Source organism: Tachyglossus aculeatus, chromosome X4 (genome assembly GCF_015852505.1).
Source record: "Tachyglossus aculeatus isolate mTacAcu1 chromosome X4, mTacAcu1.pri, whole genome shotgun sequence".
NCBI classification, from domain to species: Eukaryota; Metazoa; Chordata; class Mammalia; order Monotremata; family Tachyglossidae; genus Tachyglossus; species Tachyglossus aculeatus.
In genome coordinates, this window is record NC_052098.1 from 36,348,543 (window position 1) to 36,374,453 (window position 25,911).

Here is a 25,911-nt window from a genome sequence, read left to right on the forward strand (position 1 = left end):
TATTAGTTATGTCTGCTGCTAGTACAGTGTTTTACACCTTTGATGATCATAGGTATTTTACTGTATTAAGTACTGTAAGAGCACCCCCTAATTTGTCTATCATGTTATATCCATTGTAATGAAATAACACATGGTATAGCAGAACTGAGTACCGTTGAAGCAGAAAAAACATTACAACTGCTGATAGGAGTATGGTAAGATAAAAAGAAAAATGACTGTGAATGAATATACAAAAGTACTGAGGGAAAATGTGTTAACATAAGTGCAAAGTGTGGCTTTTGGATTGACCTGAGTTAAAAAGGTAGAGCTTAATTAGAGAAAGCCTTCTGGAGGAGATGTGAGTTCAAGAGGGCTCTGAATTTGGGGAGAGCCTGTGATATGGCCCATTTGAATGGGGAGAGAGTTCTAGTTAGGAAGAAGGACTTGAACAGGGAGTTAGAGATAGGAGAGTAGACAGGGAGACACAGTGAATTTAGTTTGGGATGAGCAAAGAGCATGAGCTGGGGTTTAGTGGGAGAGGGGTGGTGGATAGCCTCAAAGCCAATAGTAAGCAGTTTCTGCTAGGTGCAAAGAGAAACAGTGTGGCTCAGTGGAAAGAGCACGGGCTTTGGAGTCAGAAGTCATGGGTTCAAATCTCGGCTCTGCCAATTGTCAGCTGTGTGACTTTGGTCAAGTCACTTAACTTCTCTGTGCCTCAGTTACCTTATCTGTAAAATGGGGATTGACTGTGAGCCCCCTGTGGGACAACCTGATCACCTTGTAACCTCCCCAGTGCTTAGAACAGTGCTTTGCACATAGTGCTTAATAAATGCCATTAAAAATGGGTAATCGTTAGAACTTTGAGGAATGTAGAGGTGTATGCTGAACAACATTTTAGAAAAATGATTTGAGTAGCAGAGGTATATTTGGACAGGAGAAGAAGAGGGTGAAGACAGAGAGACTAGTGAGAAGGCTGAAGTAGTTGTCTAGCTGGGTTATGATGTTTTGGTCTGTACCAGGATGATAGCCGTTTGGGTGAAAGGAGGGGGCCGATCCAGGAAATGTGGAGCAAAAGATCTTCAGGATTTAGTGACACATTAACTATGAGTTTAAATGGCAAGGAGTCAAGGAAGAGGCCCATGTTTCGGGCTTCTATGATACAGAGGGTGATGATGTTGTCAACTATGGGAAACTTAGGTGGAAGGGTGGGTTTAGGAGGGAAATAGAGAAGTTCAATACTAGAAATCAATAGCATCACATCTGAACCCAAAGAACAACTTTCTTCTTCACCTCTTTTTTTTTACCCGCCTTACAAACTCCCTTAACCTAGGTTGAATCAGGTACAAAGAGTGGAGGGGCACAAAAAGAGGTTCAGGATCCCATATTCAGCATCCAGTCTCTTTCTTCCGGGGGCCTTGAGCCACCAGGGCCACTCATAAATTAGAGAGGCTTAGCTCAGGAAAGTAACCAAAAAAGTGAATGTCTGAGTGTCCATTGAGTTCTTCTGTCTTAATCACCTTTTTATAACAAAAACTACATTGGGAATGATCCAAAATCCCTACAGTTCTTTAACATGAATGCAGTGACTTTGGTTTTGGAGTCGGTAATCATGTTTGAGCCTGAAAGGCCATCTACATTTATTCTTTTTCTCTCTCTCGTATTGATTGATTGATGGGGGAGATACTGGAAAACTATTTGGCTAGAAAGGAGGAATGAAACTTGGAATAGTGGCAATGCTGGGACTGCAGGGATGTCTTCCCATGTTTTCCAGGCTTAGTACATTACTTTCTGCCAGGAATCTTTCTCATTCTATTGATTTTGGTACCTGTTTCCTGAGGTTACCATTACTGCATGGGCTTTCAGGAATTGTATCATTCAAATAGCACTGTTTTTCTAGGGAGTAATTGTTTTATGGAGGAAGTGAGTGACAAACTCAACAGCTCCATTAATACCAGGTGGGCACTGCAACATCTGCACCTCAGGAGGGAGTGCATAGATTTTCTTCTCCACGACTACAGACAGCACCCTTATTCTTGGCCAGCAGTCTTGTAATAAATTGACATTAGTTAATGGAGGAATTGCAAGAGAGTGTGGTTGGTTCAGTGCAACCCATCACCGCTAGTAGAAAAGGGACTCAATTCCAGGCCCCGGTAACAGTGGGAAGCCTAATCAAAAGGCCATTGTGAAACTTTGGTCACTTGATTGCTGAAGAGGCAATACCAGCTTTAAGAGGCAAGCCATTTTGAGTAATGCACAGTTCACCCCAAAAAGGGAAAGGGAGCCTCAGTCACTGCCTGCCTCACCCCAGCAGGTTCACCAGAGGGTCATAATTAGTGAGGCTTTCACAAGTCTAGGGGTGTGGAAACAAACCAAAATCTACCAAACACAAAGGAAAGAACAATTGCATTGTGGAACATCAGGATGGTATGTGACAGTGAGGACAGCAGCCATCCAATAAGGAGAATGGCACTTGCAGCACAAAACCATTGTCAGTGGATCTGACAATGCTACAGAGTTTTTACAATGCTTTCTGGATGACTCACGGCAGTAAGTGCCTCTCTTTTCTAAAGAGGTCTTTCCTCTTCTCTCTCTCGCTCTCTCTTTTTAAAATGACATTTGTTAAGCACTTGCTAGGTACCTGGCGTAGATACAAGATTATTCATTCACTCAATCGTATTTATTGAGCGCTTACTGTGTTCACCACTCCGTTTAGCCCATTGTGGTGCACAAAGTGCTATCCTGAGAAGAGGTGCCCTTTTCAGATTATACATCAGAGGGATCTTTGTACACATGATAGCCCAATTCCCTGACCAACCGACCCACTGAGGCTGCTACACAGGCTTGGTCCTGCTTCCAGCATTTGGCCAGGGTGGTGAAGCAGCAGGGAGCCTAGCAAGGAAAGGAACAACAACGGCAAGAATAGTTCAAAGTAGGAATCCGAGTTGCTGCCATCCACCACCACTCACTGCTCAGAGTTCTCGCCTCTGCCAGCCCCATGGGCCCCAATTCAGGGAGTTTTGGCTAGACGTCAGGGAGCCAGCCGATGAAGCTATGTCTGTAATTCCTATTCTTAACTCCCTCTGTCATTGCTACACTCCACCGAGGGCTTTATGTGTCTGTGTAAAGCAGATTGAGAAGGTAAAATTGATTCTAGACAATATTAGGAATCATAACCACCAGTTGTTAATGGTTAGGTTAGGTAATAATGGTTAGGGTCAGGACCCCCATGCAAGTCCAAAGAAGTGAGAACCATAGCTTCTGCCATTTTTACTTTAAATGAACTGAGTGAAATGTAGACATTTTCTAATAATAATAATTATCATACTTGTTAAGCGCTTACTATGTGCCAAGCACTATGGTAGATACAAGTTAATCAGGTTGGACATAGTCCCTCTTCCTTTCCATATTTTTTCACATTTACAAGCTTTTTTTTTTTCTGAAATCCCCACAAAACACTTCTGGTGGGTAAGTGGTTTCCAGCTGTCTACACCTTAGTGTGCATAATCACAATTCCAGCTGATCTCTTGGAAGCTTGTAAAAGGGCCTGCCTGATCTTTTCATTCAGTTCCTTATAATCCACCTATTTCTGTCCAGCAGGTATAAACACAGACTTCTAGGGAACATTTCACACCAAACCGAACTAAAAGAAGACAGCAATTAAAGCTACGAAGAACAATTATTTAGGTCTCTAAGGATGCCCTAGAAAATTTACATACACACACACACACATACACACAAAACACACCACACCAGACTGTTAGGTAACAGAATTTCTGATTTCTTAACAGCCAGTTAACTAAATTAAGTAGCAAGGGAAAATGTCTTGTGAAAAAGTAAATGTAAATCAGCTTAACTAGGCAGATGAAAATATTCCTGTCTCTGTTTAAAAAAATGCATCTTTCCATGTTCTTTGAGTCAGAGTAGTTGTAACTTTTATTATCTCCCCTTCCCATATTCACTTTCTTCTTAGCTCACTGTACTTTGATCTGTACTAATTGGAACTTGCTCATGCTGCTAGAGCTCAACATTTCAAGATTTTTTTTAAAGCAGTGTTATTTAATGATGCTAACTTTAAGGTATTTATCTACTGGGACTCATAACAACCAAGTAAAAGTGAACTGTGAAAAGAGAGGTGTTAAGGATCAAGAGATCGCAAAGGTAAGTAGAATAATAATCAGCTACTTTAGGTATATCTCTGCAATTAAACACATAGAAATTATGAGTCCTGGTCATAGGGAAAATATCAGCATAAAAATAATTCAAGTGGGAAAGAAAATACAAGCAAAGTGACTTTGAGATTTCTACTGTGGCTCACAGAATCTGTGACTAAAATATTTATTCTATTTTTTTCCCCTGAAAAATTGAGCACTGGTGGTACAATGGAAAGAAGTGATTATTGCAATGCCAGATTTGGCCCGCTGTGGTTACAGTGCCCTAGGTGTAACACGCCATTCACCCTAAGGGCTGGCTGGGGTGGGCTCCCCCTAGAACTTGTTCATACTGGTGGTTCTGCTTTTACTGGAGGCATTAGATGGAAAGCCTGAGAGCATTTTCACAACTGCCCTCTCAGTGGTGGGAAAATAATAGGCTACAGGAAACACACCCCAAGGAAGTCATTATTACTGAGCCCTGATGGAGCTTCACTGGCAGAGCAGGATTTAGGAATGATGAAAATTTTCATCGGCAGTTAGGTAATGAGGATGAGAGATTGAGGTCAGGAAGGAGCAGGAAGTTATCGCCCACCTTCTTTGAGACCTCACTGACTTACACGGTCTCTTAAGAAATGGGAATGAGCTTTAGCCTAAAAAGAGCTCCACAAATCAGGTTCTGTCAGTCTGTTCAGAGAGATGCTGGGGATTGCCTGGCAGCTACCCAAGCACTGGCATGTTTTGAATAAAATATGGAGGCTAACAGGATGCCAGTATGTGAGGGAGAAAATAACTTCATGGAAGAATGCTCTTTGACAGGAAAAAAGACGTAAGGAAATAACTTGTCGTGCTCAGCTTTTAGTAGAATCTGGAAGCTGGAATGACCCTCAAGAGATTGTCTGGTCTGAGCCGTGGGCCTGTACTCCCACCAGGCTATGGGGACAGCTGCTCTGTCCTGGTGCGGGGAGGAGTGCAGAAGGATAGGGGCTCCTTCCTGGAGGTTTCCTGTCCCCTGTCCAACAAGTGGAGCCCAGGAAGGGACTGAGCTCACTTGTAACAACATGGGCATACAGGCAAGACTTTTTTTAAAACTTTCATTTCTGGACATAGTACTTCCCAAGGTTTGCTTCAGTATCCATCCGTATGCTTGAAATGGAGACAGGAGGTATTGGGAGATATCATAATACACTTCCAATCTGCTGGAAAGCACCTCTTATTCAAAGGGCACCATACTAAATTGAAGACCTGTAAAAGCTTTTGTGGTTTACAAAAGTCTATGTGGCCATGAGACCTGGAACTACTATGATTAGCTTCAAGGCTCTCCATCAACTCTCACCATCTGATATATCAGCCCCATTCACCTCCTACCCCCCGCTCTCACACTTCATTCTTCCCAAGCTCACATTCTAACTGCACCACACTCTCAACTCTCCCACCTCCATCCCCTCATTCACTCTGCCCCCCTTAGTCTGGAACTCCCCGTCCACCACACCTGGCAAACTCCACCAGACCACAGACTCTTCATAATAATACTAATGAATAATTGTAATGCTTGTTAAGTAATAATGATGGTATTTGTTAAGCACGTACTATGTGCCAAGCACTGTTCTAAGTGCTGGAGGGGATACAAGGTAATCAGGTTGTTTCACGTGGGGCTCACAGTCTTAATCCCCATTTTACAGATGAGGTAAATGGGGCACAGAGAAGTTAAGTGACTTGCCCAAAGTCACACGGCTGAAAAGTGGCAGAACCAGAATTAGAACCCTTGACCTCTGACTCCCAAGCCCGTGCTCTTTCCACTGAGCCACACTGCTACTAAGTGCTTACTATGTGCCAGCAATAAATACCACTGATTATTGATCAATTCCAGCCTCTTCCAATAAGAAAGCCTCCAATTTCCCTTCAGGTTCTCTGGACTGTAAGCTTGTTGTGGGCAGGGAACTTGTCTACCAACCTGTTGTACTGTACTCTCCCAAGTGCTTAGTACTGTGCTCTGCACACAGAAAGCACTTCAATAAATAGCATTGTTTGATAGATTTCCAAGTGTTTAGCAAAGTGTATTGCATCCAGTAAGCACTTAATAAATACCATTACTACTATAGTTCAGGCAATACAAAAAATCAGTGTGGACTGTTGGGAAGGCACTGCAACAGACCGTCACATTAAGGCCACATCTCCTCCAAGAGGCCTTTCTGGATTAATCCCTCTTTCCCCCAGCTCCCTCTCCCTTCAGTGTCATCTATGTATTTGGACCTACTGTACCCTTTGGACATTTGGTATCAGACCCACTGTCAGCCCCAAAGTACTTATGTACATAGCTGTACATTATTTATTTGTGTTAATGTCTATCTCCCCATCTAGATTGTAAATTCGCTGTGGGCAGGGAATGTCTTTACCAATTCTGTTATATTGTACTCTCCCAAGCGCTTAGTACAGTGTTCTGCACACAGTGAGTGCTCAATAAATGTGATTGATTGACAGACAGACTGGTGTGCAGCAATCAAGAGACAGATTGCTTTTCCTGAGCAAACACTTCATAAAGATCAGGATACTAAATTGCAGCCTTGAAAGCAGAGACAGGTCCAGTGTGGAACAAATCCAGTACCATAGCATGGATAGATTCTTAAATGCAATCAATGCAGCAGAAGTGTTTGTGTCACATTAGTCTTTTCAGCCACAGTCACATGCTGTCATATGCCATCTTCTCAAACTAGAGCAGCAGCTAAATCCAGAATAGACAGATTGGATGAATTTCTAGCAACTGACCTTCTGATATTAGAAAGCATATTCTAATATTCTAATAAAGAATATTATTTCTTCAAAATGGGACAATAAAAGTGACTATTTCCAGTCTGCAAGCTCCTTGTGGGCAGGGAATGTATCTACCAACCTTGTCATATTGTACTCTCCCAAGAGCTTAGTGATGATGATGATGATATTTGTTAAGTGCTTACTATGTATGTGTCAGGCACTGTTCTAAGCTCTGAGGGAGATACAAGTTTATCACATTGGACCCAGTCCCTGTCTCACATGGGGCTTACAGTCAAAGTAGGAGGGAGGTATTAAATCCCCATTTCACAGATGAGGAAACTGAGGCATTAAGTGACTTGCCCAAGGTCACACAGCAGACACTTGGAAGAGCTGAGATTAAAACCCAGGCCCCTCTGACTCACAGGCCCTATGCTCTTTCCACTAGACCATGCTGCTTCACAAGACTTAGGGCAGTGCTCTGCACACAGTAAGCACTCCAAAGATACAATTGATTGATATGAACAGTTGGCCCTCACCTTAGTGTTCGAGAATACATGGAACATATAAAATGAGAGAAGAAGCATGAAGATAACTCCAGGAATGTTGTTTGGAAGTAAACAAACAAACAAAAGGTCACTTGGTGTAATGGGTTGTTTCACAATACTTAGTACCAAATAGACTCAAAAGTAAAAGAGTGCTTAAGAAATCACCTAACCAATCTCTTCCCTCCAGGATGAAGAGCGACCAACTAGACTGTGAGCCCACTGTTGGGTAGGGACTGTCTCTGTATGTTGCCAACTTGTACTTCCCAGTGCTCTGCACACAGTAAGCTCTCAATAAATATGATTGATTGATTGATTAACTAAACACTTCTAGGGTAGCTGATTTACTCCTATTTTCTTAAAGATCTTTAAGAATGGAGAAGCGACAATTTCCTCGCTTATATTAGTCTAATGTTTTTTATCGCCCTGTTGATAAAGAAGTTCTTTAAGTCCAACTGAACCTTCTCTTTAATTTAAAGCTGATTTTCCCTTGTTTTCTTTGGGGGCAAGATCCATGTCTAACACTCACCTCTTATGAACTCATCTTCTATTTTTATCAATCAATCAATAGTACTTATTGGTTGTGCAGAGCACTGTCCTAAGCCCTTGAAAATGTACAATATAGTTGGTAGAAATGATTCCTGCCCTACTTTAATGTGACCCAGAAAGGCTGTTCCTCATTTTTCAGAAACTGCTGTATGTGAATCGGCATTTTGAACGATCAATATCCATTCTGTTGCCTCCTTCCCTGCTGGCCCTGCAGCGGCAGAAGGGCCAGGGAGAAAGTCGACACAGACAATTTTACTGGGGGGTGGAATGGCAGAGGGGGCAATTCTCTTACTGCTTTCCTGCCACTTCTCCTTCCAGCTCCCCGTGGCTGACTCTCTCCAGTTGTTTTTCTTGCCACTTGCCCTTTGATGGAGCATTTACACGAGTACATCGGAGGCAACATTGTCACAACTTAGCCTCAACAACTATAATTCCTTTCATTTTTCCTCAAATGACTTGAGGTATTTTATATGACTTGAATCATTTTGGTTGCTTTCCCTCTATGCTTTCCAGTTTTTCATCCTTTTCAAAATGTGGTGACCGAGGCTGAACATGATTCCCGTATAAGTATTCAAGCAATGCAGCGTCAACAGGGTTTCTTGATAAAGCCCAGTAACATATATTTTTAAAAATATTGACATTATAGTGCTGACTTCTATTCAAGTAGGGGTCACACATGACCCGTGGTTCTTTCAGTGGTACTTGTTCTTATCCAGCTTTGGTTCTTCTTGCGTGTGTGTGTGTGTGTGTGTGTTTTCTCTAATTGCATGAGTACCTTACACTTTTTCTTGTTGAATTTCATCCTGGTTTTTGTTAAATGATTTTTATCAAGATATCTTTGAATTTAGACCTGTGCTCCAAAGTGTTAGTTCTCTGGTTGTCCGTTTTGACACATCCTTGAAAGAGGTCTCACATAGCTCTTCCCTGACAAATAAGATTCTGTTCTATTTTTAAAGATCTCTAGATTGTGACATTCCATAGACTGTCTTTACCATCAGGGCAGCTTTCCTTCAAACTAACCTAAATTGCTGTAGTTTTTTCTTGCTTCCATTTTCGAGCTTCAGTGGGAATTGAGAATAGTTCTTGTCACCGTCCAATGGGTAATAGCCTTTCAAATACTTGGATCTCATTATTAAACTGCCCCTAACCCTTATTTCTTTTAAAAAGAATAGTCCCAATTACCAATGGATTTTATTTTGGAATCCTTAAATCACCTTTGTGATTCTCCTTGTTACTTGTTTGTCCCTATCCCAGAACACAACACAATGCTGAGTATGAGTACAATTCTTATATTCTCTATTCCTATGCATGAATTAAAATATTGAACTCCAGCACCCTATCACTGGGCCATAGCGAAGCTTGTATCCATTCTGAAGCCTGAGCTCTCTTCTGTTGGACCGGCACTAGTTCATTGTTTCCTTATTTTATTTTTGTGCAGCTTGTTTGTCCTCTATGCTTCCCTGCCTCTTTTTTAAAAATAAATTTCATTCTCTATGTTTTAAAAAATTGCCCACTTGGTTACTTTTAATTCAGATCCTAACTTCCAGCATGCTAGTCAGCCACAGCACCTTGATACCATCTGCTCATTCAGTGAAGATGCTCTCTATTCCTTCATCAGAGTCACTGATAAAAGTATTCAAACAGGACTGTGTACTGGGCACCAACCATTGAGCCACAACACTTCACAACACTGATTCATTGACAACCACACTCTAGGTACTACTCTGTAGGCAATGAATGTCTGTTGAACAAAAGCATTGCTCCTGTATGGTTAGGAAACAGGAGGGAATAGAAGTGACTTACTCTAGGAAGCCTGTCTTTGTTAGTTACATCATTTGTATTTTGTCCAACAAGTCTTCATATGAGGAAACCAAAGAAAATCGTTGTATCATTTCCACTGGAGCACTAAAATAATGGTGTGTTTAAATAATCAAGATTAGATTTAATCCATTCAAGGTAGATGGATGGTGTTGGTCCTATGAATTCTAGACCTCGAACCCATTGTTGGTTAGGGATTGTCTCTGTTGCTGAATTGTACTTTCCAAGTGCTTAGTGCAGTGCTCCGCACATAGTAAGCACTCAATAAATATGATGGAATGAATGAATGAACAAAGCCACATCTGGTCCTTCCTAATCAACCCTCTCTGTAATCAATCAATCAATCAATCGTATTTGTTAAGCACTTACTGTGTGCAGAGCACTGTGCTAAGCACTTGGGAAGTACAAATTGGCAACACATAGAGATGTCCCTACCCAACAGTGGGCTCACAGTCTAGAAGGGGGAGACAGAGAACAAAACAAAACATATTAACAAAATAAAATAAATAGAATAGATATGTACAAGTAAAATAAATAAATAAATAGAGTAATAAATATGTACAAACATATATACATATATACAGGTGCTATGGGGAAGGGAAGGAGGTAAGGCGGGGGGAGGAGGGGGAGAGGAAGGAGGGGGCTCAGTCTGGGAAGGCCTCCTGATGGAGGTGAGCTCTCAGTAGGGCCTTGAAGGGAGGAAGAGAGCTAGCTTGGTGGATGTGGGGAGGGAGGGCATTCCAGGCCATTGGGATGACGTGGGCCGGGGGTCGATGGCGGGACAGGCGAGAACGAGGCACAGTGAGGAGATTGGTGGCAGAGGAGCGGAGGGTGCGAGCTGGGCTGTAGAAGGAGAGAAGGGAGGTGAGGTAGAAGGGGGCGAGGTGATGGAGAGCCTTGAAGACGAGGGTGAGGAGTTTCTGCCTGATGCGTAGGTTGATTGGTAGCCACTGGAGATTTTTGCGGAGGGGAGTAACATGCCCAGAGCGTTTCTGGACAAAGACAATCTGGGGAGCGGCGTGAAGTATGGATTGAAGTGGGGAAAGACAAGAGGATGGGAGATCAGTGAGGAGGCTGATACAGTAGTCCAGACAGGATAGGATGAGAGCTTGCACAAGCAGGGTAGTGGTGTGAATGGAGAGGAAAGGGCAGGTCTTGGCAATGTTGCGGAGCTGAGACCGGCAGGTTTTGGTGATGGCTTGGATGTGAGGGGTGAACGAGAGAGTGGAGTCGAGGATGACACCAAGTTTGCGGGCTTGTGAGACGGGAAGGATGGTAGTGCCATCAACAGTGATGGGAAAGTCAGGGAGAGGGCAGGGTTTGGGAGGGAAGACAAGGAGTTCAGTCTTGGACATGTTGAGTTTTAGGTGGCAGGCAGACATACAGATGGAGATGTCCTGAAGGCAGGAGGAGATGTGAGCCTGGAGGGAGAGGGAGAGAGCAGGGGCAGAGATGTAGATTTGGGTGTCATCAGCATAGAGATAATAGTTGAAGCCGTGGGAGTGAATGAGGTCACCTAGGGAGTGAGTGTAGATTGAGAACAGAAGGGGACCAAGAACTGAACCTTGAGGAACCCCCACAGTAAGGGGATGGGAGGGGGAGGAGGAGCCTGCAAAAGAAACTGAGAACGAACGACCGGAGAGATAAGAGGAGAACCAGGAGAGGACAGAGTCAGTGAAGCCAAGGTTGCATAGTGTGTTGAGGAGAAGGGGGTGGTCCACAGTGTCGAAGGCAGCTGAGAGGTCGAGGAGGATTAGGATAGAGTATGAGCCGTTGGATTTGGCAAGCAGGAGATCATTGGTGACCTTTGAGAGGGCAGTGTCCGGGGAATGTAGGGGACGGAAGCCAGACTGGAGGGGGTTGAGGAGAGAGTTGGTGTTGAGGAATTCGAGGCAGCACATGTAGATGACTCATTCAAGGAGTTTGGAAAGGAATGGTAAGAGGGAGATGGGGCGATAACTAGAAGGTGAGGTGGGGTCAAGAGAGGGGTTTTTTAGGATGAGAGAGACATGGGCGTGTTTGAAGGCAGAGGGGAAGGAACCAGTGGAGAGTGAGCGGTTGAAGATGGAAGTTAAGGAGGGGAGAAGGGATGGAGCGAGAGATTTCATGAGATGAGAGGGAATGGGGTCAGAAGCACAGGTGGCCAGAGTAGCACTTGAGAGGAGGGAGGAGAGCTCCTCTGAGGATACCGCTGGGAAGGATGGGAGAGTAGCAGAGAGTGTTGAGAGCCGGGGGGTGGGAGAAGGGGGGGGGGGGAGTGACTTTGGGGTGGTCAGACCCGATGGATTTAATTTTATTAATGAATTAGGAGGCCAGATCGTTGGGGGTGAGGGAAGGAGGAGGGGGAGGAACCAGAGGCCTGAGAAGGGAGTTGAATGTACGGAAGAGCTGATGGGGATGATGGGCATGGGTGTCAATAAGGGAGGAGAAATAGGTTTGTCTGGTAGAGGAGAGGGCTGAGTTAAGGCAGGAAAGGATAAGCTTGAAGTGAACGAGTTTGGCATGGTGTTTAGACTTTTGCCAGCAGCGTTCGGCAGCTCGAGCATAAGAGCGGAGGCAGACAGTGGCAGTGATCCAAGGCTGTGGGTTAGTGGTATGAGAGCGGCGAAGGGAAAGGGGAGCGAGTGAGTCTAGCTGAGTAGAAGGGGTAGAGTTGAGAGCAGTAATCTGATCATCAAGATTGGGTAGAGAGGAGAGGGAGGTGAGGTGGGGTGTGAGGCTCTCAGATGAATGGGGTCAAGAGAGCGGAGATCTCTGAGAGAGTAATATGGATTTACAGGGGAAAGGAGTGTGAGTGAGGAGGCAGGTGAGAAGATTATGATCAGAGAGAGGGATTTCAGTGTTGGTGAGGGTGGACACAGTGCAGCGGTAGGAGATGATGAGGTCGAGGGTATGACCAAGTTGGTGAGTGGGCGAGGTGGGGTGGAGCAAGAGGTTGGCAACGTCAAGGAGAGATAGAAGGTGGGCGTCAGAGGAGTCACCAGGGATATCCATGTGGATGTTGAATCTCCGAGGATCAGAGTGGGCATGGAAAAGGAGAGAAGGAAGGTGGATTACTCCTCACGTAGACTTGTATTCTCCTTGTGGACAGGGAATGTGTCTACCAACTCTGTTATATTGTACAGAGAATATATTTTATTGGAGAAGCACTATGGCACAGTGGATACAGCACAGGCATGAGAGTCAGAAGGTCATGCGTTCTAAACCCATCTCCACCACTTGTCTGCTGTGTGACCTTGGGCAAATCACTTCACTTCTCTGTCCCGTAGTTACCTCATCTGTATAATGGAGATTGAGACTGTGAGCCCCATTTGGGACAGGGACTGTGTCCAACTAAATTTACTTGTATTCAGCCTAGCGCTTAGTAGAGTGACTGGCACATAGTAAGTGCTTAATAAATACCATTATTATTATTATTATTACTCTTCCAAGTACTTAGCACTCTGCATACAGTAAAGCACTCAATAAATACCACTGATTGATTGATTACTATGACCAGGAATTTCAAATACTACTGTCTGACATAGGTTGTTTCATCCTTGGTTTCCCTCATTTCTACCTCTCATTGGGATGACCAGGATATCTAGGCTTTAACCTGTTCCTTAACTGCTAGCAGGCTTCCTGTATTGGTTGTGGGAATAATTGTGCTGTGCTCTGCCTGTCTTATGTGAAAGTGGATTGAGGGAAGTTTAGAAAACTTCTACAAGTTGAATAAGATAAATGCTCTTGAAAGGTAAAAAAATGACCCTTTAAGAAGCACTTTAATATCTGTATAGTAAAAATTCTACATCACCATTAGTAAACTTACTGTTAAGGCCAGTAAAATATTTCCCAGAAGGAAAATGATTCTGCCTGAAAGATATGGCTCATTAATGGTTATATATCACCGTTATTAAATTTTTTATGTAATTTTCTCTTGGCAAGGTGCTATTCTTCTATGGAGGTATTACCATTGCCCTTCTTTTAATATTTCTCCCAAATTTAGCAGTTTACTTCTTGGGCGTTAATTATTGAATAGAACACTTGAGTAGCTCCTCTTATTTCTATTCTTCCATAATGGATTTGGGTACCTATAAACTATTAAATATGGACATGTGTTATCTATTTTTTCCCTTTAATTAATTCTCTTTTGTCACTTTTGTCTTTCCTTTAATCCCCCATCTGACTTTATTTGCTTTTGAACAGAAACTCCTTACCATTGGCTTTAAAGCACTCAGTCAGCTTGCCCCATCTTACCTCACTTCACTAATCTTCTACTACAACCCAGACCTGATTAAATCCTCTTTTCCCTGATATGCTCTCCCTTCTGTGTCATCTATGAATTTGGATTTGTGACCTTTATACATTTGATATTTGTCCCACCCCCAACCCCATAGGCTTATGTACATAACTTTAAACTATATATTATAAATGACATTTATTCATACTAATGTCTGTCCCCCCCTCTAGTCTGTAAACTCATTATGGGCAGGGAGCGTATCTGCTAATTCTGTTATACTGTACTCTCCCAAGCACTTAGTTCAGTGTGCTGCACATAGTAAGTGCTCAGAAAATACCATTGATTCATTAATTGAATGATTTTGAACCTTTCTCATCTCCTGATCTCACCTTTTCTTTTTAGCCTTGTTCGCTGCTATTCCTTTTCAATAAGTATACTTGTAGATATCACTTCATCAGGAAAAAAAAATATATTCCACGAAAAGCCACTGTCTACTAATGGACTCTGGAAGGCACAAACTGAAGATACAGTAAATGATGAGGTTTAAACATTTTAATTTTGATGTCTTAACAAGCCCTGTCATACTTGTAACATTGCACAATACACAATCTTCTACAAGCTGGATAACCAGCCTTATATATATTTAGTTCCCGCTTGCAGATTTTGCCTGGAGCAGCAGGTAGCTCCACTCTTTAAAACTCCCCACCACCCCATTCCAACTGGAGACATGAAATGCTTATTTTCCCAGGACTTCCAAAGTACTAGCTCCCTTTACCAAGAGAGAGGGCTTCTACTTAAAAGAAAAACAATTACAAACACTGTATTAGTCCTTTAAATGTTCAGAATGCAAACACTCAAAGATTATCATTGCCTGATATACAAACTTGCAATAGGCATACCACATTTATATCTATCTATCTATCTATCTGTCCATTCATTCAATCGTATTTATTGAGCACTTACTGTGTGCAGAGCACTGTACTAAGCGCTTGGGTATTACAATTTGGAAACATACACAGACGGTCCCTACCCAACAGCGGGCTCACAGTCTAGAAAACTATCTATCTCTCTATCTATCCTTCATTGTTTATGACACCCCAGCCACTGGCTTCCTCACTCCTCACCTACACCAATCTCCTGCTTGATCCCATCTCATCCACTCACCAACCTGCACACAAACTGGATTTCATCATCACTGAAATCCCACTCCCTGACCGCAGCCCCTTAAACTGCCTTCTCTCACTTCCCCACCCTGCAAAACTATCCTCTCTACCACAGAAACATACCCTCCCACACACATATATAGCATGCCCTATTTAGATTTCCTATCGAACCTCCCCTCCTGATGCACAGATTTATGGCCTCAACTCTGCCCTCTCCACCGAGGTCAAATCCTTTGTCCCCTGTCCCTCCATTGATTTTGTACCACCCAACTCCAGCCTCGATCACTTCCACTTCTGCTCTTGTTGAGCACTGTTGGTAGAAATCAAGGCATCACCTGGCTTTGGTCACTTCAAGTTCATCCTCACCTACAATAAATATTCTCTTGCTTCTATTCAGCAACACTACTTTCATCTCACTAACCATGTCCATTGCCTCCACCAACTAATCTAGACCTTTAACTCCCTCCTGAAACTCCCAGTGCCCGCATCTTCCCTCTCTCTGTCTACTTTGTTGACAGAATGGAAGACATCAGATGTGAGATCCCCAGAATCTTCCTCTCACCTCCCTAGTTCCTTCCCACCCCTCAACCACACTCTTATCCTCCTCAGACAGTTCTCAAGAGGATATCCCCTGCTTGGGCAAGTCACTTAACATCTCTGTGCCTCAGTTACCTCATCTGTAAAGTTCATTCATTCAATCGTATATACTGAGCACTTACTGTGTGCAGAGCAGTTTACTAAGCACTTGGGAAGTACAAGTTGGCACATATAGAGACAGTCCCTACCCAACAGTGGGTTCACAGTCTAGAAGGGGGAGAAAGACAACAAAAGAAAACATATTAACAAAATAAAATAAATAGAATAAATATGTACAAGTAAAATAAATAAATAAATACAATAATAAATATGTGCAAACATATATACATATATACAGGTGCTGTGGGGAGGGGAAGGAGGTAAGGTGGGGGGGATAGGGAGGGGGAGGAGAGGGAGAGGAAGGATGGGGCTCAGTCTGGGAAGGCCTCCTGGAGGAGGTGAGCTCTCAGTAGGGCTTTGAAGGGAGGAAGAGAGCTAGCTTGGCGGATGTGCAGAGGGAGGGCATTCCAGGCCCGGGGGACGACGTGGGCCGGGGGTCGATGGCGGGACAGGCGAGAATGAGGCACGGTGAGGAGATTAGCGGCAGAGGAGCAGAGGGTGCCTGCTGGGCTGTAGAAGGAGAGAACGGAGCTGAGGTAGGAGAGGGCGAGGTGATGGACAGCCTTGAAGCCGAGAGTGAGGAGTTTTTGCCTGATGTGTAGGTTGATTGGTAGCCACTGGAGATTTTTGAGGAGGGGAGTATCTGAGAATCTGATGGGAGAATAGGAGAATCTGTCCATCACTTCGCCCCCTCCTACCTCACCTCCCTTCTCTCCTTCTACAGCCCAGCCCGCACCCTCTGCTCCTCTGCCGCTAATCCCCTCACCGTACCTCGTTCTCGCCTGTCCCGCCATCGACCCCCGGCCCACGTCATCCCCCGGGCCTGGAATGCCCTCCCTCTGCCCATCTGCCAAGCTAGCTCTCTTCCTCCCTTCAAGGCCCTACTGAGAGCTCACCTCCTCCAGGAGGCCTTCCCAGACTGAGCCCCTTCCTTCCTCTCCCCCTTGTCCCCCTCTCCATCCCCCCCATCTTACCTCCTTCCCTTCCCCACAGCACCTGTATATATGTTTGTACATATTTATTACTCTATTTATTTATTGATTTTACTTGTACTTATCTATTCTATATATTTTATTTTGTTAGTATGTTTGGTTTTGTTCTCTGTCTCCCCCTTTTAGACTGTGAGCCCACTGCTGGGTAGGGACTGTCTCTATATGTTGCCAATTTGTACTTCCCAAGCGCTTAGTACAGTGCTCTGCACATAGTAAGTGCTCAATAAATACGATTGATGATGATGATGATGAGTAAAATGCCCAGAGCTTTTCTGCACAAAGATGATCCGGGCAGCAGCGTGAAGTATAGATTGAAGTAGGGAGAGACAGGAGTGGGGATTAAGACTGTGAGCCCCATGAGGGACATGGACTCTATCCAACCTGATTAGCTTGTATCGACCCCAGCACTTAGAACAGCGTCTGGCACATAGTAAGCGCTTAACAAATGTCATTTAAAAATGGCCATATACAAATAATTTCAGGGAAGACAGAAACATTATTCCAGAAGTTGATAGCAAAAGTGTGGAAGAATAAATCAATAAGTATAAATGGATATAAATTGAGATTTTGCATAGATGCTAAGGTATTAAACATGTGCTAAGGTAAGAGTAGCAGTTGGATGGACAGGATCTGGGAAGATGGAGCTTAATCAGGGAATGCTTTCTAGAGCAGGTGTGTTTTCAGAAGGGTTCTGTAAATGAGGATTTCAGTGGTCTGGTGGGGGAGGGAGCTCCAGGAAAGGGGAAGGGTGGTGTGAGCCAGGGATTAGATATGGGAATCAAGAACGAGATTCAGTGAGGTTAACCTGGAAGGAACGAACTGAGGGGAAGTGAGAGAAGTTATCTATAAGTAAAATGGAGAAAGCTGATGGAATGACTTAAAGCCATTGGTCAGGAGTTTCTCCCTGGTTCGGAGAGGAATGGATAACCCTGTTAGGTTTTTGAGAAATGGGAGGTCTCTCTGTTGAACAGCATTTAGAAAAAAATGATTAGAGCAGCAAAGTATAGATTGGAGCAAGGAGAGGCTGTAGGCAGAAGAATTCTGAAGAAGCTGATACAGCAGTATAGTAGGGATGTAATGATTTCCTCCACCAGAGCATAGATGGTTGGTTGGAGAGAAAGGGGTGAATCTAGAGAGTGTTGTAGAGGGAAAACCACCAGGATCTTGCTATAGACTGAATATGAGAGCTGAAAGTCAGTGTGGTTAATACCAAATTTGTAGGTTTCTGGGACAGGGAGGATAATGGTGCTTTAAACTGTGATAGGGAAAGGTTTTTTTAAATGGCATTTGTTAAGTATTTACTATGTGGCAGACACTGTACTAAGTTCTGGGATAAATAATCAGATAATCAGGTTCAACACAGTCCATGTCTCACATGGGGATCACAGTGTTAATCCCCATTATACAGATGAGGTAACTAAGGCACAGAGAACTTAAGTGACTTGCCCAAGGCTGCACAGCAGACAAGTGGCAGAGCCAGAGGCAAAGGGGATTTGATTTGGGAGGGCAGATGAGGAGTTCAGTTTCAAGAATATTGAGTTTGAGGAGCCAGCAGACATCCACATAGAGTGGTCCTAGAGGCGGGAGGAAATGTGTGAGGTCAGAGCTAATGAGATAGATTTAGGACTCATCTATATAGTGGTGGTAGCCACACAGTGGTGGTAGCCAAACAGTCTTCAGCAGATCAACTCCCTGAGAGTAATGCCAGAAAAATAGGAGGCCCAGAACAGAATCTTAAAGACCTCTACTATTAGGGTCTTTGGTCTTATCAGCCATAGCTGCACACTGACAAAATCTTACTGTTAGTAACATGATCGTCCTAGAGGGTGCATGCTCACACACACACACACACACACATGCGCACGCTAGACCTTTGGTATAGTAAAAATATCCCTCCTTGATTGCTGCATCAGCATCCTTGCTGACCTCCCTGCCTCCTGTCTCACCTCATTCCAGTCCAGACTTCAATTTGCTGCCTGGATCATTTTTCTACAAAAATGTTCAGACAAAGTTTCTCCACTTCTCAAAAACCCCCAGTGGTTGTCCATCCACCTCCACATCAAACAGAAACTCCTTACAGTCAGCTTTAAAGCACATAATCACCTTGCTCCCTCCTACCTCACCTCACTACTCTCCCACTTATAACCCAGTGTGCACACTTTGCTCCTCTAATGCCAACCTTCTCACTGTAGCTTGATTTCATCTATCTTGCTGCCAACCTTTCACCCACATCCTGCCTCTGGCCTGGAATGCCCTCTGTTTTCATATCTGACAGACAATCACTCTCCCCACCTCCAAAGTCATATTAAAAACACACCTTCTCCAAGAGGCCCTCCCTGACTAAGACCTCATTTCCTTTTCTCCCACTCCTGTGTCAACTTTGCACTGGGATTTTCACCCCTTATTCTCCTCTCCTTCAGCCCCACATCACTTGTACAGATCCATGATTCTTCCATTTATATTAATGTCTTTATCCCCCTCTAGACTGCAAGCTCATTGTGGGCAGGGAATGTGTCTACCAACTCTGTTATATTGTACTCTCCCAAGTGCTTAGTACAGTGATCTGGACACAGCAAGCACTCAATAAATACCATTGAGTTTTTTAATCACCATGACACCAGAGCCAATAAGTTATGCTCCTCAAAGGTGTGATCATGGTGTGTCTAAAAGCAGGATTTCTTTGGAAAAGAAAATGTCCCCTTGTGAACCTCATCAGTTCCTTGTACAACTAGTAATAACCATTGCACAATTCAACTTAAAATTCCCAGTCTCTGTGATGTGTATCAGTGGATTTGAGGATCTGACACCTGATGGCAGTGGAGAGTGAGTTTGAGGTGATGAACTTAGCTGGGGAGAAAGTGGGTTTGGAGCTAAATTGTTACCCATTAAGTCCTTGATGTTCTCCCTGGTGTAGCTTCATCACAACCCAGGAGTTTAGGACAAAGTGCTTTTAATTATACCACCTGAGGGTTTTTTTTTTTTTTTACTACTAATGTCCATTTCATACCAAAGATATGTTTCTCTAAGTCAAAGCCACTGAATTTTTCAGCTGCTAAAAACTAACAGAACAAATTAAAAATCAGTGGAGTGCATGATTTCTCATTTCATCATTCTTGTGATTCTGCTGGATTCCTGGATCATTAGTCTTCTTAGTGTCGACACTATTAGCCATGTTAATAGGTTGGAAACCTTTTACGTAGCACAACAATGTCCATTCCGCAGATTCCTTCAGCAGAAGGCACTTGGCAGTACAATTCATGTACTGACTATAGGGAGCGATTGAGTGTCAGAGAGCATTGTCAAAATGCTGGGGAGATGAGGTACTGCTGAGCTGAAAACCTAACAAAAGTGTGATTCAACTCCCACCAGTGTATCAGTGCATATGGCTCTCTTTTTGCCTATGTGTGCCTTTACATTTGATCTCTCCTACAATATAAACTACCAGGAGGCTGCATGCATATTTTTTCTGTTTTGTAAAATTATGCAATCAAAAATGAAAATATGGCCAAGTACCAATAGGTGCTCCCAAAATAATTACTGAGCTAGTGCATATAAATAAAATTGAATACAGTAGTCTTGCATTAGTGTTGAAGCAAGGCTTTCAACTTAATAAATACAGTTTAAGGAGGGTATCAGTGTCTCCATCCTCCTATCAAGGATTTGTACAACTGTATTCATTAACAGCCCCCAGCAGCCTAATTAGATGGAATGAACTGGTCACTTTAAATGTGGGTGTTGAAGACCATTTCATGATACCAATTGAATTTTCAACAAACAGTATGTAGAGGATTTTGGAGTGTTTAATTACGGTGGTATCCCTTGTGGAGGAACCATTTGTTAAATTCCTCTCATATAATTTCCAGTCTGAAAGTTCATCATTTATAGACAGCACAGTAGGAAAGGGATCTAAAACTGTTATTTTAAACAAACAACCAGTTACAAGCCTTAGAAAGGGAAGGTTTTTCCATTTGTCATTTCACATATAAAGACTATTCTGTCACAGCTGCATTCAGATCCCTAATCTGATTAACTAGAGGGGTGTCCAGAAATCCCTCGGATACTCTAACCATTTATAGGTTGAAGTAAATCAAAACAATGATTAATAAAGTATACACAGTTTAAGAAAGTCTTTGCATTCACAGGAGGGAAGAGGGGAAATGAAAGTCATTGCAGGCTGCACACTCCTGAATTCATAATTTATTCACCTTGCCTGCTCAGCTCCTTGCATGGATACAATTGAGTGTATTCAATAATGATCTCTTGGGTAGCAGTCTTATCTGCTTGCATATCTAGCTATTGAGATAAAAAATTTTGCAGAGATCACACTGAGCAGTTGCAAATAACAGACACTCCTGCTGAAATCTGACTATTCAGAAGGAAGATACACAGGTACTTATCTCAAGAAATCCTCAAAGGTACAAAATATGGGAAGGGTTTAGAGGAAAATTATTTTTTCATGTGAAAAGAAAAACAGTGACAGAATTATGTTTCCTTGTTCAAAGGAAGCATTTGAATTATAATTATTATATAAATACTATTATTATGATATGCTTACTATGTGTCAAGCACTGTACTAAGTTCTGGGGTAGATAGGAGATATCAGGTCCGACATAGTCCCTGTCCCATAAGGGGCTCACAATCCTCACATTTACTTAAACCTTATTTTACAGATGAAGACACTGAGGTGGAGAGGCACAGAAAAGTTAAGTGACTTGCCCAGGAACACACAGCAGGGATTAGAAGGGACTACGTCAGACCTGACATCTTGTATCTATCCCAGCACTTACAAGTGAGAAGCAGCATGGCACAGTGGATAGAGCACGAGCCTGGGATTCAGAAGGTTATGGGTTCTAATACCGGTTCCATCACTTGTCTGTTGTGTGACCTTGGATAAGTCACTTCACTTCTCTGGGCCTCAGTTACCTCATCTGTAAGATGGGAATTGAGACTGTGAGCCCCATGTGGGAAAGGGATGCGACCAAACTGAATTGCTTGTGTCCATCCCAGTGCTTAGAACAGCAAGAAAGAAGCAGCGTGGCTCAGTGGAAAGACCCCGGGCTTTGGAGTCAGAGGTCATGGATTCAAATCCCAGCTCCACCAATTGTCAGCTGTGTGACTTTGGGCAAGTCACTTAACTTTTCTGTGTCTCAGTTACCTCATCTGTAAAATGGGGATTAAGACTATGAGCCCCCCATGGGACAACCTGATCACCTTGTAACCTCCCCAGCACTTAGAACAGTGCTTTGCACATAGTAAGTGCTTAATAAATGCCATTTAAAAAACAAACCAGTGCCCGGCACATAGTAAGCGCTTAACCAGTACCAGTGTTTGGTAACACAGTTAGCATTTAACAAATATAATAATGGTAATGGTATTTGATAAGCATTTACTGTGTGCCAAGGACTGCACTAAGCAGTGGAGTAGGTACAAGATAATCAGGGGGATCGCAGTCCAAGTAGGAGGGAATAAGGCTTAATCCCCATTTTACAGATGAGGTCACTGAGGCACAGAGAAGTTAAGTGACTTGCCCAAGGTCATACAGCAGACAAGAAGTGGGGCTGGGATTAGAACCCAGGTCTGCCTGATTCCCAAGCTCATGGCCTTTCCGCTAGGCCTTGCTGCTTTTCTTATCTTGAATCCACCCCAGCGCTTAGTAGTACTGTGTATGTCACATAATAAACACATCATTCTTTCATTCAATTGTATTTATGGTGTGCTTACTGTGTGCAAAGCACTGTACTAAGTGCTTGGGAGAGTTGAATATCACAATCAACAGATACAGTCCCTGCTGACAATGAACTACTACAAATATTCTTATCTAATGAGGCTAAATATATATATATATATATATATATATATATATATATATATATATATATGTGTGTTTGTATATATAATCCCGGCTCTCCCACTTGTCTGCTGTGTGACCTTGGTCAAATCACTTCACTTCTCTGTGCCTCAGTTACCTCATTTGTAAAATGGGGATTGATACTGTGAGCCCCACATGGGGCAGAGACTGTGTCCAACCCAATTTGCCTGTATCTACCCCAATGCTTAGTACAGAGCCTAGCACATAGTAAATGCTTAACAAATATCATCATTATTATTATTATGATTAAAACTGGATCTAGTATCACAGGTAAAGACTGAAATAAGGAATATGGGTTTGAGTCTCAGTATTGAATATCTAATCCATAATCCTGGGAATAACCTCCTTTGACACCTCATCCAGTACTGTAGTAGGCTGTCCAGAAATGTGCAGTTTTCCTCTCATTGAACCAGCCTTCTGTGCCATGCCAGAATGGCCTTCCAGTTTGTCTGCTGTCCTTCTGTAGCTATGAGAGCTGCCCCAACCTTCTGATAAATTTCTTACTTTGTTAGAGATTGAGCAGATGGATTTGAATTCTTAATCCTCTTGGAAAAAGTGCCAAACCATGCTGCGTTTGTTCCTTTTTCTTGACCAAATCCATGTAGTTTTATATTTTTCATCATTTAAAGACATCTCACTGATAAACCTGTGTGCCCTTGCATCCGCTGAACTCCAAAGTCTCTCATCTTTGCTATAAAAAGCCCTTTTGATTTTAGAAGTATTACAAAATTACCAGCAAAATGTAAATTACCTTATAAATACCAATCATATATACCAATCGTAAAAAGAGACTGACAGCATTCCACATGATATTTATTATGAGTGCCTCCTCTGGACTGTGATCTTCCACTCTAGGCTGTGACATCTTGGTGGCAGGGAATGTGTCTACCAACTCTATTACATTGTACTCTCCCAAGTGCTTTGCACACAGTAAGCACTCAATGAATATGATTGATGAATTGATTGATTGATAGATGGACTTGACCTTAAATGTCAAAGAATACGCCTTAAATACTTCCCGTTAAAGCGATCTGTCTTCACGTGCCAATCCTTACAGTCACTGTTAGTGAATGCATTTTTCACCCTCTTAGGCATCACTGTCAGTGTCAAATTTTCTAATCCCATTTTGCAGTTCTGTTGCTGACCTGCTTAACAGACTGGTGATTTGCTCCTTTTCTCCATGTCAGGCTCCAAAGCTATAGATACCTTTAAGGTTAACCCCTTTTTTATAACATCAGTGCACCTGTCTTTGACCTTTCTTTCGCTATGAAATGTTCTATTTTTATCCTTTATTAGGGACTCAGTAATCTTTCCCATATTAAAGGTCAGATTCACAAGTCTGTAGCTTTCCTGTTCTTCTGCTAATCCTTTTTAAACATCAATGTTACATTAGCTTTTCTCCAGTCTCTTAAATCCTCGCTTGCAGCGGGAGCGGTAGAAATGATCCTTACCTACTGGTTCTTTCATTTCATTTGCCACCAATTTAGAATTCAGAATGTCAGCATCTAGTCACAAAGCCTTTTCTGTTTCTGTGTTTATCCTTATTTTTAAAGAACTCTTTTAAATGTAACCTTTAGGTTTCAGGGAATGATGCACAACAGATGGCCTATTCTGCACAACAAATATAGTCAACTTTAGTAATCCCTCTGTCCATAGAAGGTTTAGGATTTGCACTTTGAAAACATGAAAGCCACCTTCCATTAAGCATGGCTTGAAGGCTCCAATGAGGCCGAAATAGAAATCTTCCAGTGGGCTTCTGGTTTTGCCATTTGTACATGTGCATGAGCACCTTAAAGGGACTTGGGAGCAGCTTAGAACTGGTTTCCAGAAGTAAGTGAAGGGTGGAGCATGATACCTGGGAGGGCAAAAAGTCTTCTTACCCCTCTTTTTTTTGCGCGCGTTCACACACACACACACACACACACGGCTCCTTTTCCATCTGAGTATTCCTTTTAACATTTACCCTGCCACCTACTGCCATTGATCTAAGACCTTGGAGTCCTATTATCTGGGTTTCTGGGAGAAATGGTTGACCTATGGATACTGCCTCCCCTAATCCTACTGTTCAAACTCACTTGGGTAACATAGACACTTTTCAATCAATCAATCATATTTATTGAACACTTACCGTGTGCAGAGCCCTCTGCTAACTTCTTGGGAGAGTACAATCTAACAATATAACTGACACATTCCTGGAGCACAGTGAGTTTACAATCTAGGGATGAGTTTACAGTCTCTTCCTTTTCTTAAAGGGTGGTTGAGGGCATGGTGGGCTGTTGACAGTGAGAGAGCGATGTGGTCAAGCAGTGGTTAGCAATGGGCTTTTATCTCTGTTTTTTGGCCCCCACATTGTCCATTTTTTTTATGAGTACGGACAGAAACTCTGGAGAAATTGGTTAATCAGAGCAGGGATGCATTTGACTCTACCATTAAATTCAACAAGACACTGAGGGGTTCAGAGGATTGTAAGAGCCTTTTTGGGGTTTAGGAAAGCAGTATAAATATCACATAGGTCTTAGAGCATAATTTAAGGCTGTGCATTTATGATGTTCAAATTATTTTTTATTTGGTTTGGTTAAATCAAAGCAGAGATTTATTTCACTCCCTACCATTGAATTCAATAGGGCATTGAGGGGTTCCGAGGATTTCAAGAGGCCTCTTGTGTATTAGAACAGTATAAATGCCACATAGATCTTAGAGCATGTTTTGAGCCTGGATATCTAGGATGTTTAAATTCATTTTTGATTTGGTTTAAACCCAACAGCCAGTACAGTGCTCTGCACACAGTAAGCACTCAAACTGAATGAATTGTGTGATTGAATGAATAGTGCAGCTTGAATTACATGTCTCTCAGCACTATGTGACTAATAGTTACCATAGTTGAATTTGTGACACATATGAAGTGCTAAAACAGATTCCAGGAGACTGTGTATATACTAATTGCTATTTATGAAACCTTTAGTAACTAAAAGGGTGTACGATATAGTAGCAATGAGCAGTAACAATCCTAAAAGAATGAAAAAATTCACAGTTATAGTGAATGGAAAAGCAATCTAAAACCTTTCAGCTCACAACAACAGCTCCAACTGATTTAACTATCTCAGATTTTCTACTCCACAGTAAAGATCACTAAAATTCTATAATGAAATATCACCACAATAGGAAAACACTGGAAGATGAGCCAG